Raw genomic sequence first — 12,102 nt, 5'->3', positions numbered from 1 at the left:
GTGACTCTGGCAGAGCCCGGATGCCAAATTCGAAACTTCCAGCGATTGCGCCCACACGAAAGCTGCCAGCACTGAAAGCTCTACCTGGTTTTCACTGTCCCTTGGAACTGCATTCGCTGCCGCACAGACATTCGTGCTCTGCAAATGCCTTGGTTGGTTATGATGCAACAATGCCTATGTGACTGTCGCAGAGCCCGGCTGCCAATTTCGAAACGTCCAGCGATTGCGCCCACACGAAAGCTGCCAGCACTGAAAGCTCTACCTGGTTTTCACTGTCCCTTGGAACTGCATTCGCTGCCGCACAGACATTCGTGCTCTGCAAATTCCTTGGTTGGTTATGATGCAACAATGCCTATGTGACTCTGGCAGAGCCCGGCTGCCAAATTCTCAACGTCCAGCGATTGCGCCCACACGAAAGCTGCCAGCACTGAAAGCTCTACCTGGTTTTCACTGTCCCTTGGAACTGCATTCGCTGCCGCACAGACATTCGCTCTCCGCAAGAGCTTTGGTTGGTTATGATGTAACAATGCCTATGTGACTCTGGCCGAGCCCGGCTGCCAAATTCGAAACGTCCAGCGATTGCGCCCACACGAAAGCTGCCAGCACTGCAAGCTCTACCTGGTTTTCACTGTCCCTTGGAACTGCATTCGCTGCCGCACAGACATTCGCGCTCTGAAAATGCCTTGGTTGGTTATGATGCAACAATGCCTATGTGACTGTCGCAGAGCCCGGCTGCCAAATTCGAAACGTCCAGCGATTGCGCCCACACAAAAGCTGCCAGCACTGAAAGGTCTACCTGGTTTTCACTGTCCCTTGGAACTGCATTCGCTGCCGCACAGACATTCGCGCTCTGCAAAATCCTTGTTTGGTTATGATGCAACAATGCCTATGTCACTCTGGCAGAGCCCGGCTGCCAAATTCTCAACGTCCAGCGATTGCGCCCACACGAATACTGCCAGCACTGAAAGGTCTACCTGGTTTTCACTGTCCCTTGGAACTGCATTCGCTGCCGCACAGACGTTCGCGCTCTACAAATGCCTTGGTTGGTTATGATGCAACAATGCCTATGTGACTCTGGCAGAGCCCGGCTGCCAAATTCGAAACGTCCAGCGATTGCGCCCACACGAATACTGCAAGCACTGAAAGGTCTACCTGGTTTTCACTGTCCCTTGGAACTGCATTCGCTGCCGCACAGACATTCGCGCTCCGCAAGAGCTTTGGTTGGTTATGATGTAACAATGCCTATGTGACTCTGGCCGAGCCCGGCTGCCAAATTCTCAACGTCCAGCGATTGCGCCCACACAAAAGCCGCCAGCACTGAAAGGTCTACCTGGTTTTCACTGTCCCTTGGAACTGCATTCGCTGCCGCACAGACATTCGCGCTCTGCAAAATCCTTGGTTGGTTATGATGCAACAATTCCTATGTGACTCTGGCAGAGCCCGGCTGCCAAATTCGAAACGTCCAGCGATTGCGCCCACACGAATACTGCCAGCACTGAAAGCTCTACCTGGTTTTCACTGTCCCTTGGAACTGCATTTGCTGCCGCACAGACATTCGTGCTCTGCAAATGCCTTGGTTGGTTATGATGCAACAATGCCTATGTGACTGTCGCAGAGCCCGGCTGCCAAATTCTCAACGTCCAGCGATTGCGCCCACACGAAAGCTGCCAGCACTGAAAGCTCTACCTGGTTTTCACTGTCCCTTGGAACTGCATTCGCTGCCGCACAGACATTCGCGCTCCGCAAGAGCTTTGGTTGGTTATGATGTAACAATGCCTATGTGATTCTGGCAGAGCCCGGCTGCCAAATTCGAAACGTCCAGCGATTGCGCCCACACGAAAGCTGCCAGCACTGAAAGGTCTACCTGGTTTTCACTGTCCCTTGGAACTCCATTCGCTGCCGCACAGACATTCGCGCTCTGCAAATGCCTTGGTTGGTTATGATGCAACAATGCCTATGTGACTGTCGCAGAGCCCGGCTGCCAAATTCGAAACGTCCAGCGATTGCGCCCACACGAAAGATGCCAGCACTGAAAGCTCTACCTGGTTTTCACTGTCCCTTGGAACTGCATTCGCTGCCGCACAGACATTCGTGCTCTGCAAATGCCTTGGTTGGTTATGATGCAACAATGCCTACGTGACTCTGGCAGAGCCCGGCTGCCAAATTCGAAACGTCCAGCGATTGCGCCCACACAAAAGCTGCCAGCACTGAAAGGTCTACCTGGTTTTCACTGTCCCTTGGAACTGCATTCGCTGCCGCACAGACATTCGCGCTCCGCAAGAGCTTTGGTTGGTTATGATGCAACAATGCCTATGTGACTCTGGCAGAGCCCGGCTGCCAAATTCGAAACGTCCAGCGATTGCGCCCACACGAAAGCTGCCAGCACTGCAAGCTCTACCTGGTTTTCACTGTCCCTTGGAACTGCATTCGCTGCCGCACAGACATTCGCGCTCTGCAAAAGCCTTGGTTGGTTATGATGCAACAATGCCTATGTGACTCTGCCAGAGCCCGGCTGCCAAATTCTCAACGTCCAGCGATTGCGCCCACACGAATACTGCCAGCACTGAAAGGTCTACCTGGTTTTCACTGTCCCTTGGAACTGCATTCGCTGCTGCACAGACATTCGCGCTCTGCAAATGCCCTGGTTGGTTATGATGCAACAATGCCTATGTGACTGTCGCAGAGCCCGGCTGCCAATTTCGAAACGTCCAGCGATTGCGCCCACACGAAAGCTGCCAGCACTGAAAGGTCTACCTGGTTTTCACTGTCCCTTGGAACTGCATTCACTGCCGCACAGACATTCGCGCTCTGAAAATGCCTTGGTTGGTTATGATGCAACAATGCCTATGTGACTCTGGCAGAGCCCGGCTGCCAAATTCGAAACGTCCAGCGATTGCGCCCACACGAATACTGCAAGCACTGAAAGGTCTACCTGGTTTTCACTGTCCCTTGGAACTGCATTCGCTGCCGCACAGACATTCGCGCTCCGCAAGAGCTTTGGTTGGTTATGATGTAACAATGCCTATGTGACTCTGGCAGAGCCCGGCTGCCAAATTCTCAACGTCCAGCGATTGCACCCACACGAATACTGCAAGCACTGAAAGGTCTACCTGGTTTTCACTGTCCCTTGGAACTGCATTCGCTGCCGCACAGACTTTCGTGCTCTGCAAATGCCTTGGTTGGTTATGATGCAACAATGCCTATGTGACTGTCGCAGAGCCCGGCTGCCAAATTCGAAACGTCCAGCGATTGCGCCCACACGAAAGCTGCCAGCACTGAAAGGTCTACCTGGTTTTCACTGTCCCTTGGAACTGCATTCGCTGCCGCACAGACATTCGCGCTCTGCAAAATCCTTGTTTGGTTATGATGCAACAATGCCTATGTCACTCTGGCAGAGCCCGGCTGCCGAATTCTCAACGTCCAGCGATTGCGCCCACACGAATACTGCCAGCACTGAAAGGTCTACCTGGTTTTCACTGTCCTTTGGAACTGCATTCGCTGCCGCACAGACATTCGCGCTCCGCAAGAGCTTTGATTGGTTATGATGTAACAATGCCTATGTGACTCTGGCAGAGCCCGGCTGCCAAATTCTCAACGTCCAGCGATTGCACCCACACGAAAGCTGCCAGCAGTGAAAGCTCTACCTGGTTTTCACTGTCCCTTGGAACTGCATTCGCTGCCGCACAGACATTCGTGCTCTGCAAATGCCTTGGTTGGTTATGATGCAACAATGCCTATGTGACTGTCGCAGAGCCCGGCTGCCAAATTCGAAACGTCCAGCGATTGCGCCCACAGAAAAGCCGCCAGCACTGAAAGGTCTACCTGGTTTTCACTGTCCCTTGGAACTGCATTCGCTGCCGCACAGACATTCGCGCTCTGCAAAAGCCTTGGTTGGTTATGATGCAACAATGCCTATGTGACTCTGGCAGAGCCCGGCTGCCAAATTCGAAACGTCCAGCGATTGCGCCCACACGAAAGCTGCCAGCACTGAAAGGTCTACCTGGTTTTCACTGTCCCTTGGAACTGCATTCGCTGCCGCACAGACATTAGCGCTCTGCAAAATCCTTGGTTGGTTATGATGCAACAATGCCTATGTGACTCTGGCAGAGCCCGGCTGCCAAATTCGAAATGTCCAGCGATTGCGCCCACACGAATACTGCCAGCACTGAAAGGTCTACCTGGTTTTCACTGTCCCTTGGAACTGCATTCGCTGCCGCACAGACATTCGCGCTCTGCAAAAGCCCTGGTTGGTTATGATGCAACAATGCCTATGTGACTCTGGCAGAGCCCGGCTGCCAAATTCGAAACGTCCAGCGATTGCGCCAACACGAATACTGCCAGCACTGAAAGGTCTACCTGGTTTTCACTGTCCCTTGGAACTGCATTCGCTGCCACACAGACATTCGCGCTCCGCAAGAGCTTTGGTTGGTTATGATGTAACAATGCCTATGTGACTGTCGCAGAGCCCGGCTGCCAAATTCGAAACGTCCAGCGATTGCGCCCACACGAAAGCTGCCAGCACTGAAAGGTCTACCTGGTTTTCACTGTCCCTTGGAACTGCATTCGCTGCCGCACAGACATTCGTGCTCTGCAAATGCCTTGGTTGGTTATGATGCAACAATGCCTATGTGACTGTCGCAGAGCCCGGCTGCCAAATTCGAAACGTCCAGCGATTGCGCCCACACAAAAGCTGCCAGCACTGAAAGCTCTACATGGTTTTCACTGTCCCTTGGAACTGCATTCGCTGCCGCACAGACATTCGCGCTCTGCAAATGCCTTGGTTGGTTATGATGCAACAATGCCTATGTGACTGTCGCAGACCCGGCTGCCAAATTCGAAACGTCCAGCGATTGCGCCCGCACGAAAGCTGCCAGCACTGAAAGCTCTACCTGGTTTTCACTGTCCCTTGGAACTGCATTCGCTGCCGCACAGACATTCGCGCTCCGCAAGAGCTTTGGTTGGTTATGATGTAACAATGCCTATGTGATTCTGGCAGAGCCCGGCTGCCAAATTCGAAACGTCCAGCGATTGCGCCCACACGAAAGCTGCCAGCACTGAAAGGTCTACCTGGTTTTCACTGTCCCTTGGAACTCCATTCGCTGCCGCACAGACATTCGCGCTCTGCAAATGCCTTGGTTGGTTATGATGCAACAATGCCTATGTGACTGTCGCAGAGCCCGGCTGCCAAATTCGAAACGTCCAGCGATTGCGCCCACACGAAAGATGCCAGCACTGAAAGCTCTACCTGGTTTTCACTGTCCCTTGGAACTGCATTCGCTGCCGCACAGACATTCGTGCTCTGCAAATGCCTTGGTTGGTTATGATGCAACAATGCCTACGTGACTGTCGCAGAGCCCGGCTGCCAAATTCGAAACGTCCAGCGATTGCGCCCACACAAAAGCTGCCAGCACTGAAAGGTCTACCTGGTTTTCACTGTCCCTTGGAACTGCATTCGCTGCCGCACAGACATTCGCGCTCCGCAAGAGCTTTGGTTGGTTATGATGCAACAATGCCTATGTACTCTGGCAGAGCCCGGCTGCCAAATTCGAAACGTCCAGCGATTGCGCCCACACGAAAGCTGCCAGCACTGCAAGCTCTACCTGGTTTTCACTGTCCCTTGGAACTGCATTCGCTGCCGCACAGACATTCGCGCTCTGCAAAAGCCTTGGTTGGTTATGATGCAACAATGCCTATGTGACTCTGCCAGAGCCCGGCTGCCAAATTCTCAACGTCCAGCGATTGCGCCCACACGAATACTGCCAGCACTGAAAGGTCTACCTGGTTTTCACTGTCCCTTGGAACTGCATTCGCTGCTGCACAGACATTCGCGCTCTGCAAATGCCCTGGTTGGTTATGATGCAACAATGCCTATGTGACTGTCGCAGAGCCCGGCTGCCAATTTCGAAACGTCCAGCGATTGCGCCCACACGAAAGCTGCCAGCACTGAAAGGTCTACCTGGTTTTCACTGTCCCTTGGAACTGCATTCACTGCCGCACAGACATTCGCGCTCTGAAAATGCCTTGGTTGGTTATGATGCAACAATGCCTATGTGACTCTGGCAGAGCCCGGCTGCCAAATTCGAAACGTCCAGCGATTGCGCCCACACGAATACTGCAAGCACTGAAAGGTCTACCTGGTTTTCACTGTCCCTTGGAACTGCATTCGCTGCCGCACAGACATTCGCGCTCCGCAAGAGCTTTGGTTGGTTATGATGTAACAATGCCTATGTGACTCTGGCAGAGCCCGGCTGCCAAATTCTCAACGTCCAGCGATTGCACCCACACGAATACTGCAAGCACTGAAAGGTCTACCTGGTTTTCACTGTCCCTTGGAACTGCATTCGCTGCCGCACAGACTTTCGTGCTCTGCAAATGCCTTGGTTGGTTATGATGCAACAATGCCTATGTGACTCTGGCAGAGCCCGGATGCCAAATTCGAAACTTCCAGCGATTGCGCCCACACGAAAGCTGCCAGCACTGAAAGCTCTACCTGGTTTTCACTGTCCCTTGGAACTGCATTCGCTGCCGCACAGACATTCGTGCTCTGCAAATGCCTTGGTTGGTTATGATGCAACAATGCCTATGTGACTGTCGCAGAGCCCGGCTGCCAATTTCGAAACGTCCAGCGATTGCGCCCACACGAAAGCTGCCAGCACTGAAAGCTCTACCTGGTTTTCACTGTCCCTTGGAACTGCATTCGCTGCCGCACAGACATTCGTGCTCTGCAAATTCCTTGGTTGGTTATGATGCAACAATGCCTATGTGACTCTGGCAGAGCCCGGCTGCCAAATTCTCAACGTCCAGCGATTGCGCCCACACGAAAGCTGCCAGCACTGAAAGCTCTACCTGGTTTTCACTGTCCCTTGGAACTGCATTCGCTGCCGCACAGACATTCGCGCTCCGCAAGAGCTTTGGTTGGTTATGATGTAACAATGCCTATGTGACTCTGGCCGAGCCCGGCTGCCAAATTCGAAACGTCCAGCGATTGCGCCCACACGAAAGCTGCCAGCACTGCAAGCTCTACCTGGTTTTCACTGTCCCTTGGAACTGCATTCGCTGCCGCACAGACATTCGCGCTCTGAAAATGCCTTGGTTGGTTATGATGCAACAATGCCTATGTGACTGTCGCAGAGCCCGGCTGCCAAATTCGAAACGTCCAGCGATTGCGCCCACACAAAAGCTGCCAGCACTGAAAGGTCTACCTGGTTTTCACTGTCCCTTGGAACTGCATTCGCTGCCGCACAGACATTCGCGCTCTGCAAAATCCTTGTTTGGTTATGATGCAACAATGCCTATGTCACTCTGGCAGAGCCCGGCTGCCAAATTCTCAACGTCCAGCGATTGCGCCCACACGAATACTGCCAGCACTGAAAGGTCTACCTGGTTTTCACTGTCCCTTGGAACTGCATTCGCTGCCGCACAGACGTTCGCGCTCTACAAATGCCTTGGTTGGTTATGATGCAACAATGCCTATGTGACTCTGGCAGAGCCCGGCTGCCAAATTCTCAACGTCCAGCGATTGCGCCCACACGAATACTGCAAGCACTGAAAGGTCTACCTGGTTTTCACTGTCCCTTGGAACTGCATTCGCTGCCGCACAGACATTCGCGCTCCGCAAGAGCTTTGGTTGGTTATGATGTAACAATGCCTATGTGACTCTGGCCGAGCCCGGCTGCCAAATTCTCAACGTCCAGCGATTGCGCCCACACAAAAGCCGCCAGCACTGAAAGGTCTACCTGGTTTTCACTGTCCCTTGGAACTGCATTCGCTGCCGCACAGACATTCGCGCTCTGCAAAATCCTTGGTTGGTTATGATGCAACAATTCCTATGTGACTCTGGCAGAGCCCGGCTGCCAAATTCGAAACGTCCAGCGATTGCGCCCACACGAATACTGCCAGCACTGAAAGCTCTACCTGGTTTTCACTGTCCCTTGGAACTGCATTTGCTGCCGCACAGACATTCGTGCTCTGCAAATGCCTTGGTTGGTTATGATGCAACAATGCCTATGTGACTGTCGCAGAGCCCGGCTGCCAAATTCTCAACGTCCAGCGATTGCGCCCACACGAAAGCTGCCAGCACTGAAAGCTCTACCTGGTTTTCACTGTCCCTTGGAACTGCATTCGCTGCCGCACAGACATTCGCGCTCCGCAAGAGCTTTGGTTGGTTATGATGTAACAATGCCTATGTGATTCTGGCAGAGCCCGGCTGCCAAATTCGAAACGTCCAGCGATTGCGCCCACACGAAAGCTGCCAGCACTGAAAGGTCTACCTGGTTTTCACTGTCCCTTGGAACTCCATTCGCTGCCGCACAGACATTCGCGCTCTGCAAATGCCTTGGTTGGTTATGATGCAACAATCCCTATGTGACTGTCGCAGAGCCCGGCTGCCAAATTCGAAACGTCCAGCGATTGCGCCCACACGAAAGATGCCAGCACTGAAAGCTCTACCTGGTTTTCACTGTCCCTTGGAACTGCATTCGCTGCCGCACAGACATTCGTGCTCTGCAAATGCCTTGGTTGGTTATGATGCAACAATGCCTACGTGACTCTGGCAGAGCCCGGCTGCCAAATTCGAAACGTCCAGCGATTGCGCCCACACAAAAGCTGCCAGCACTGAAAGGTCTACCTGGTTTTCACTGTCCCTTGGAACTGCATTCGCTGCCGCACAGACATTCGCGCTCCGCAAGAGCTTTGGTTGGTTATGATGCAACAATGCCTATGTGACTCTGGCAGAGCCCGGCTGCCAAATTCGAAACGTCCAGCGATTGCGCCCACACGAAAGCTGCCAGCACTGCAAGCTCTACCTGGTTTTCACTGTCCCTTGGAACTGCATTCGCTGCCGCACAGACATTCGCGCTCTGCAAAAGCCTTGGTTGGTTATGATGCAACAATGCCTATGTGACTCTGCCAGAGCCCGGCTGCCAAATTCTCAACGTCCAGCGATTGCGCCCACACGAATACTGCCAGCACTGAAAGGTCTACCTGGTTTTCACTGTCCCTTGGAACTGCATTCGCTGCTGCACAGACATTCGCGCTCTGCAAATGCCCTGGTTGGTTATGATGCAACAATGCCTATGTGACTGTCGCAGAGCCCGGCTGCCAATTTCGAAACGTCCAGCGATTGCGCCCACACGAAAGCTGCCAGCACTGAAAGGTCTATCTGGTTTTCACTGTCCCTTGGAACTGCATTCACTGCCGCACAGACATTCGCGCTCTGAAAATGCCTTGGTTGGTTATGATGCAACAATGCCTATGTGACTCTGGCAGAGCCCGGCTGCCAAATTCGAAACGTCCAGCGATTGCGCCCACACGAATACTGCAAGCACTGAAAGGTCTACCTGGTTTTCACTGTCCCTTGGAACTGCATTCGCTGCCGCACAGACATTCGCGCTCCGCAAGAGCTTTGGTTGGTTATGATGTAACAATGCCTATGTGACTCTGGCAGAGCCCGGCTGCCAAATTCTCAACGTCCAGCGATTGCACCCACACGAATACTGCAAGCACTGAAAGGTCTACCTGGTTTTCACTGTCCCTTGGAACTGCATTCGCTGCCGCACAGACTTTCGTGCTCTGCAAATGCCTTGGTTGGTTATGATGCAACAATACCTATGTGACTGTCGCAGAGCCCGGCTGCCAAATTCGAAACGTCCAGCGATTGCGCCCACACGAAAGCTGCCAGCACTGAAAGGTCTACCTGGTTTTCACTGTCCCTTGGAACTGCATTCGCTGCCGCACAGACATTCGCGCTCTGCAAAATCCTTGTTTGGTTATGATGCAACAATGCCTATGTCACTCTGGCAGAGCCCGGCTGCCGAATTCTCAACGTCCAGCGATTGCGCCCACACGAATACTGCCAGCACTGAAAGGTCTACCTGGTTTTCACTGTCCTTTGGAACTGCATTCGCTGCCGCACAGACATTCGCGCTCCGCAAGAGCTTTGATTGGTTATGATGTAACAATGCCTATGTGACTCTGGCAGAGCCCGGCTGCCAAATTCTCAACGTCCAGCGATTGCACCCACACGAAAGCTGCCAGCAGTGAAAGCTCTACCTGGTTTTCACTGTCCCTTGGAACTGCATTCGCTGCCGCACAGACATTCGTGCTCTGCAAATGCCTTGGTTGGTTATGATGCAACAATGCCTATGTGACTGTCGCAGAGCCCGGCTGCCAAATTCGAAACGTCCAGCGATTGCGCCCACAGAAAAGCCGCCAGCACTGAAAGGTCTACCTGGTTTTCACTGTCCCTTGGAACTGCATTCGCTGCCGCACAGACATTCGCGCTCTGCAAAAGCCTTGGTTGGTTATGATGCAACAATGCCTATGTGACTCTGGCAGAGCCCGGCTGCCAAATTCGAAACGTCCAGCGATTGCGCCCACACGAATACTGCCAGCACTGAAAGCTCTACCTGGTTTTCACTGTCCCTTGGAACTGCATTCGCTGCCGCACAGACATTCGCGCTCCGCAAGAGCTTTGGTAGGTTATGATGCAACAATGCCTATGTGACTCTGGCAGAGCCCGGCTGCCAAATTCGAAACGTCCAGCGATTGCGCCCACACGAAAGCTGCCAGCACTGCAAGCTCTACCTGGTTTTCACTGTCCCTTGGAACTGCATTCGCTGCCGCACAGACATTCGCGCTCTGCAAAAGCCTTGGTTGGTTATGATGCAACAATGCCTATGTGACTGTCGCAGAGCCCGGCTGCCAAATTCTCAACGTCCAGCGATTGCGCCCACACGAAAGCTGCCAGCACTGAAAGCTCTACCTGGTTTTCACTGTCCCTTGGAACTGCATTCGCTTCCGCACAGACATTCGCGCTCCGCAAGAGCTTTGGTTGGTTATGATGTAACAATGCCTATGTGACTCTGGCAGAGCCCGGCTGCCAAATTCGAAACGTCCAGCGATTGCGCCCACACGAAAGCTGCCAGCACTGAAAGGTCTACCTGGTTTTCACTGTCCCTTGGAACTCCATTCGCTGCCGCACAGACATTCGCGCTCTGCAAATGCCTTGGTTGGTTATGATGCAACAATGCCTATGTGACTGTCGCAGAGCACGGCTGCCAAATTCGAAACGTCCAGCGATTGCGCCCACACGAAAGCTGCCAGCACTGAAAGCTCTACCTGGTTTTCACTGTCCCTTGGAACTGCATTCGCTGCCGCACAGACATTCGTGCTCTGCAAATGCCTTGGTTGGTTATGATGCAACAATGCCTACGTGACTGTCGCAGACCCCGGCTGCCAAATTCTCAACGTCCAGCGATTGCGCCCACACGAATACTGCCAGCACTGCAAGCTCTACCTGGTTTTCACTGTCCCTTGGAACTGCATTCGCTGCCGCACAGACATTCGCGCTCCGCAAGAGCTTTGTTTGGTTATGATGTAACAATGCCTATGTGACTCTGGCAGAGCCCGGCTGCCAAATTCTCAACGTCCAGCGATTGCACCCACACGAATACTGCAAGCACTGAAAGGTCTACCTGGTTTTCACTGTCCCTTGGAACTGCATTCGCTGCCGCACAGACATTCGCGCTCCGCAAGAGCTTTGGTTGGTTATGATGCAACAATGCCTATGTGACTCTGGCAGAGCCCGGCTGCCAAATTCGAAACGTCCAGCGATTGCGCCCACACGAAAGCTGCCAGCACTGAAAGCTCTACCTGGTTTTCACTGTCCCTTGGAACTGCATTCGCTGCCGCACAGACATTCGCGCTCTGCAAATGCCTTGGTTGGTTATGATGCAACAATGCCTATGTGACTGTCGCAGAGCCCGGCTGCCAAATTCTCAACGTCCAGCGATTGCGCCCACACGAAAGCTGCCAGCACTGAAAGCTCTACCTGGTTTTCACTGTCCCTTGGAACTGCATTCGCTGCCGCACAGACATTCGCGCTCCGCAAGAGCTTTGGTTGGTTATGATGTAACAATGCCTATGTGATTCTGGCAGAGCCCGGCTGCCAAATTCGAAACGTCCAGCGATTGCGCCCACACGAAAGCTGCCAGCACTGAAAGGTCTACCTGGTTTTCACTGTCCCTTGGAACTCCATTCGCTGCCGCACAGACATTCGCGCTCTGCAAATGCCTTGGTTGGTTATGATGCAACAATGCCTAT

Source organism: Mycteria americana, unplaced genomic scaffold (assembly GCF_035582795.1).
Source record: "Mycteria americana isolate JAX WOST 10 ecotype Jacksonville Zoo and Gardens unplaced genomic scaffold, USCA_MyAme_1.0 Scaffold_29, whole genome shotgun sequence".
Classification (NCBI taxonomy): Eukaryota; Metazoa; Chordata; class Aves; order Ciconiiformes; family Ciconiidae; genus Mycteria; species Mycteria americana.
This window is presented reverse-complemented; position numbering follows the sequence as displayed.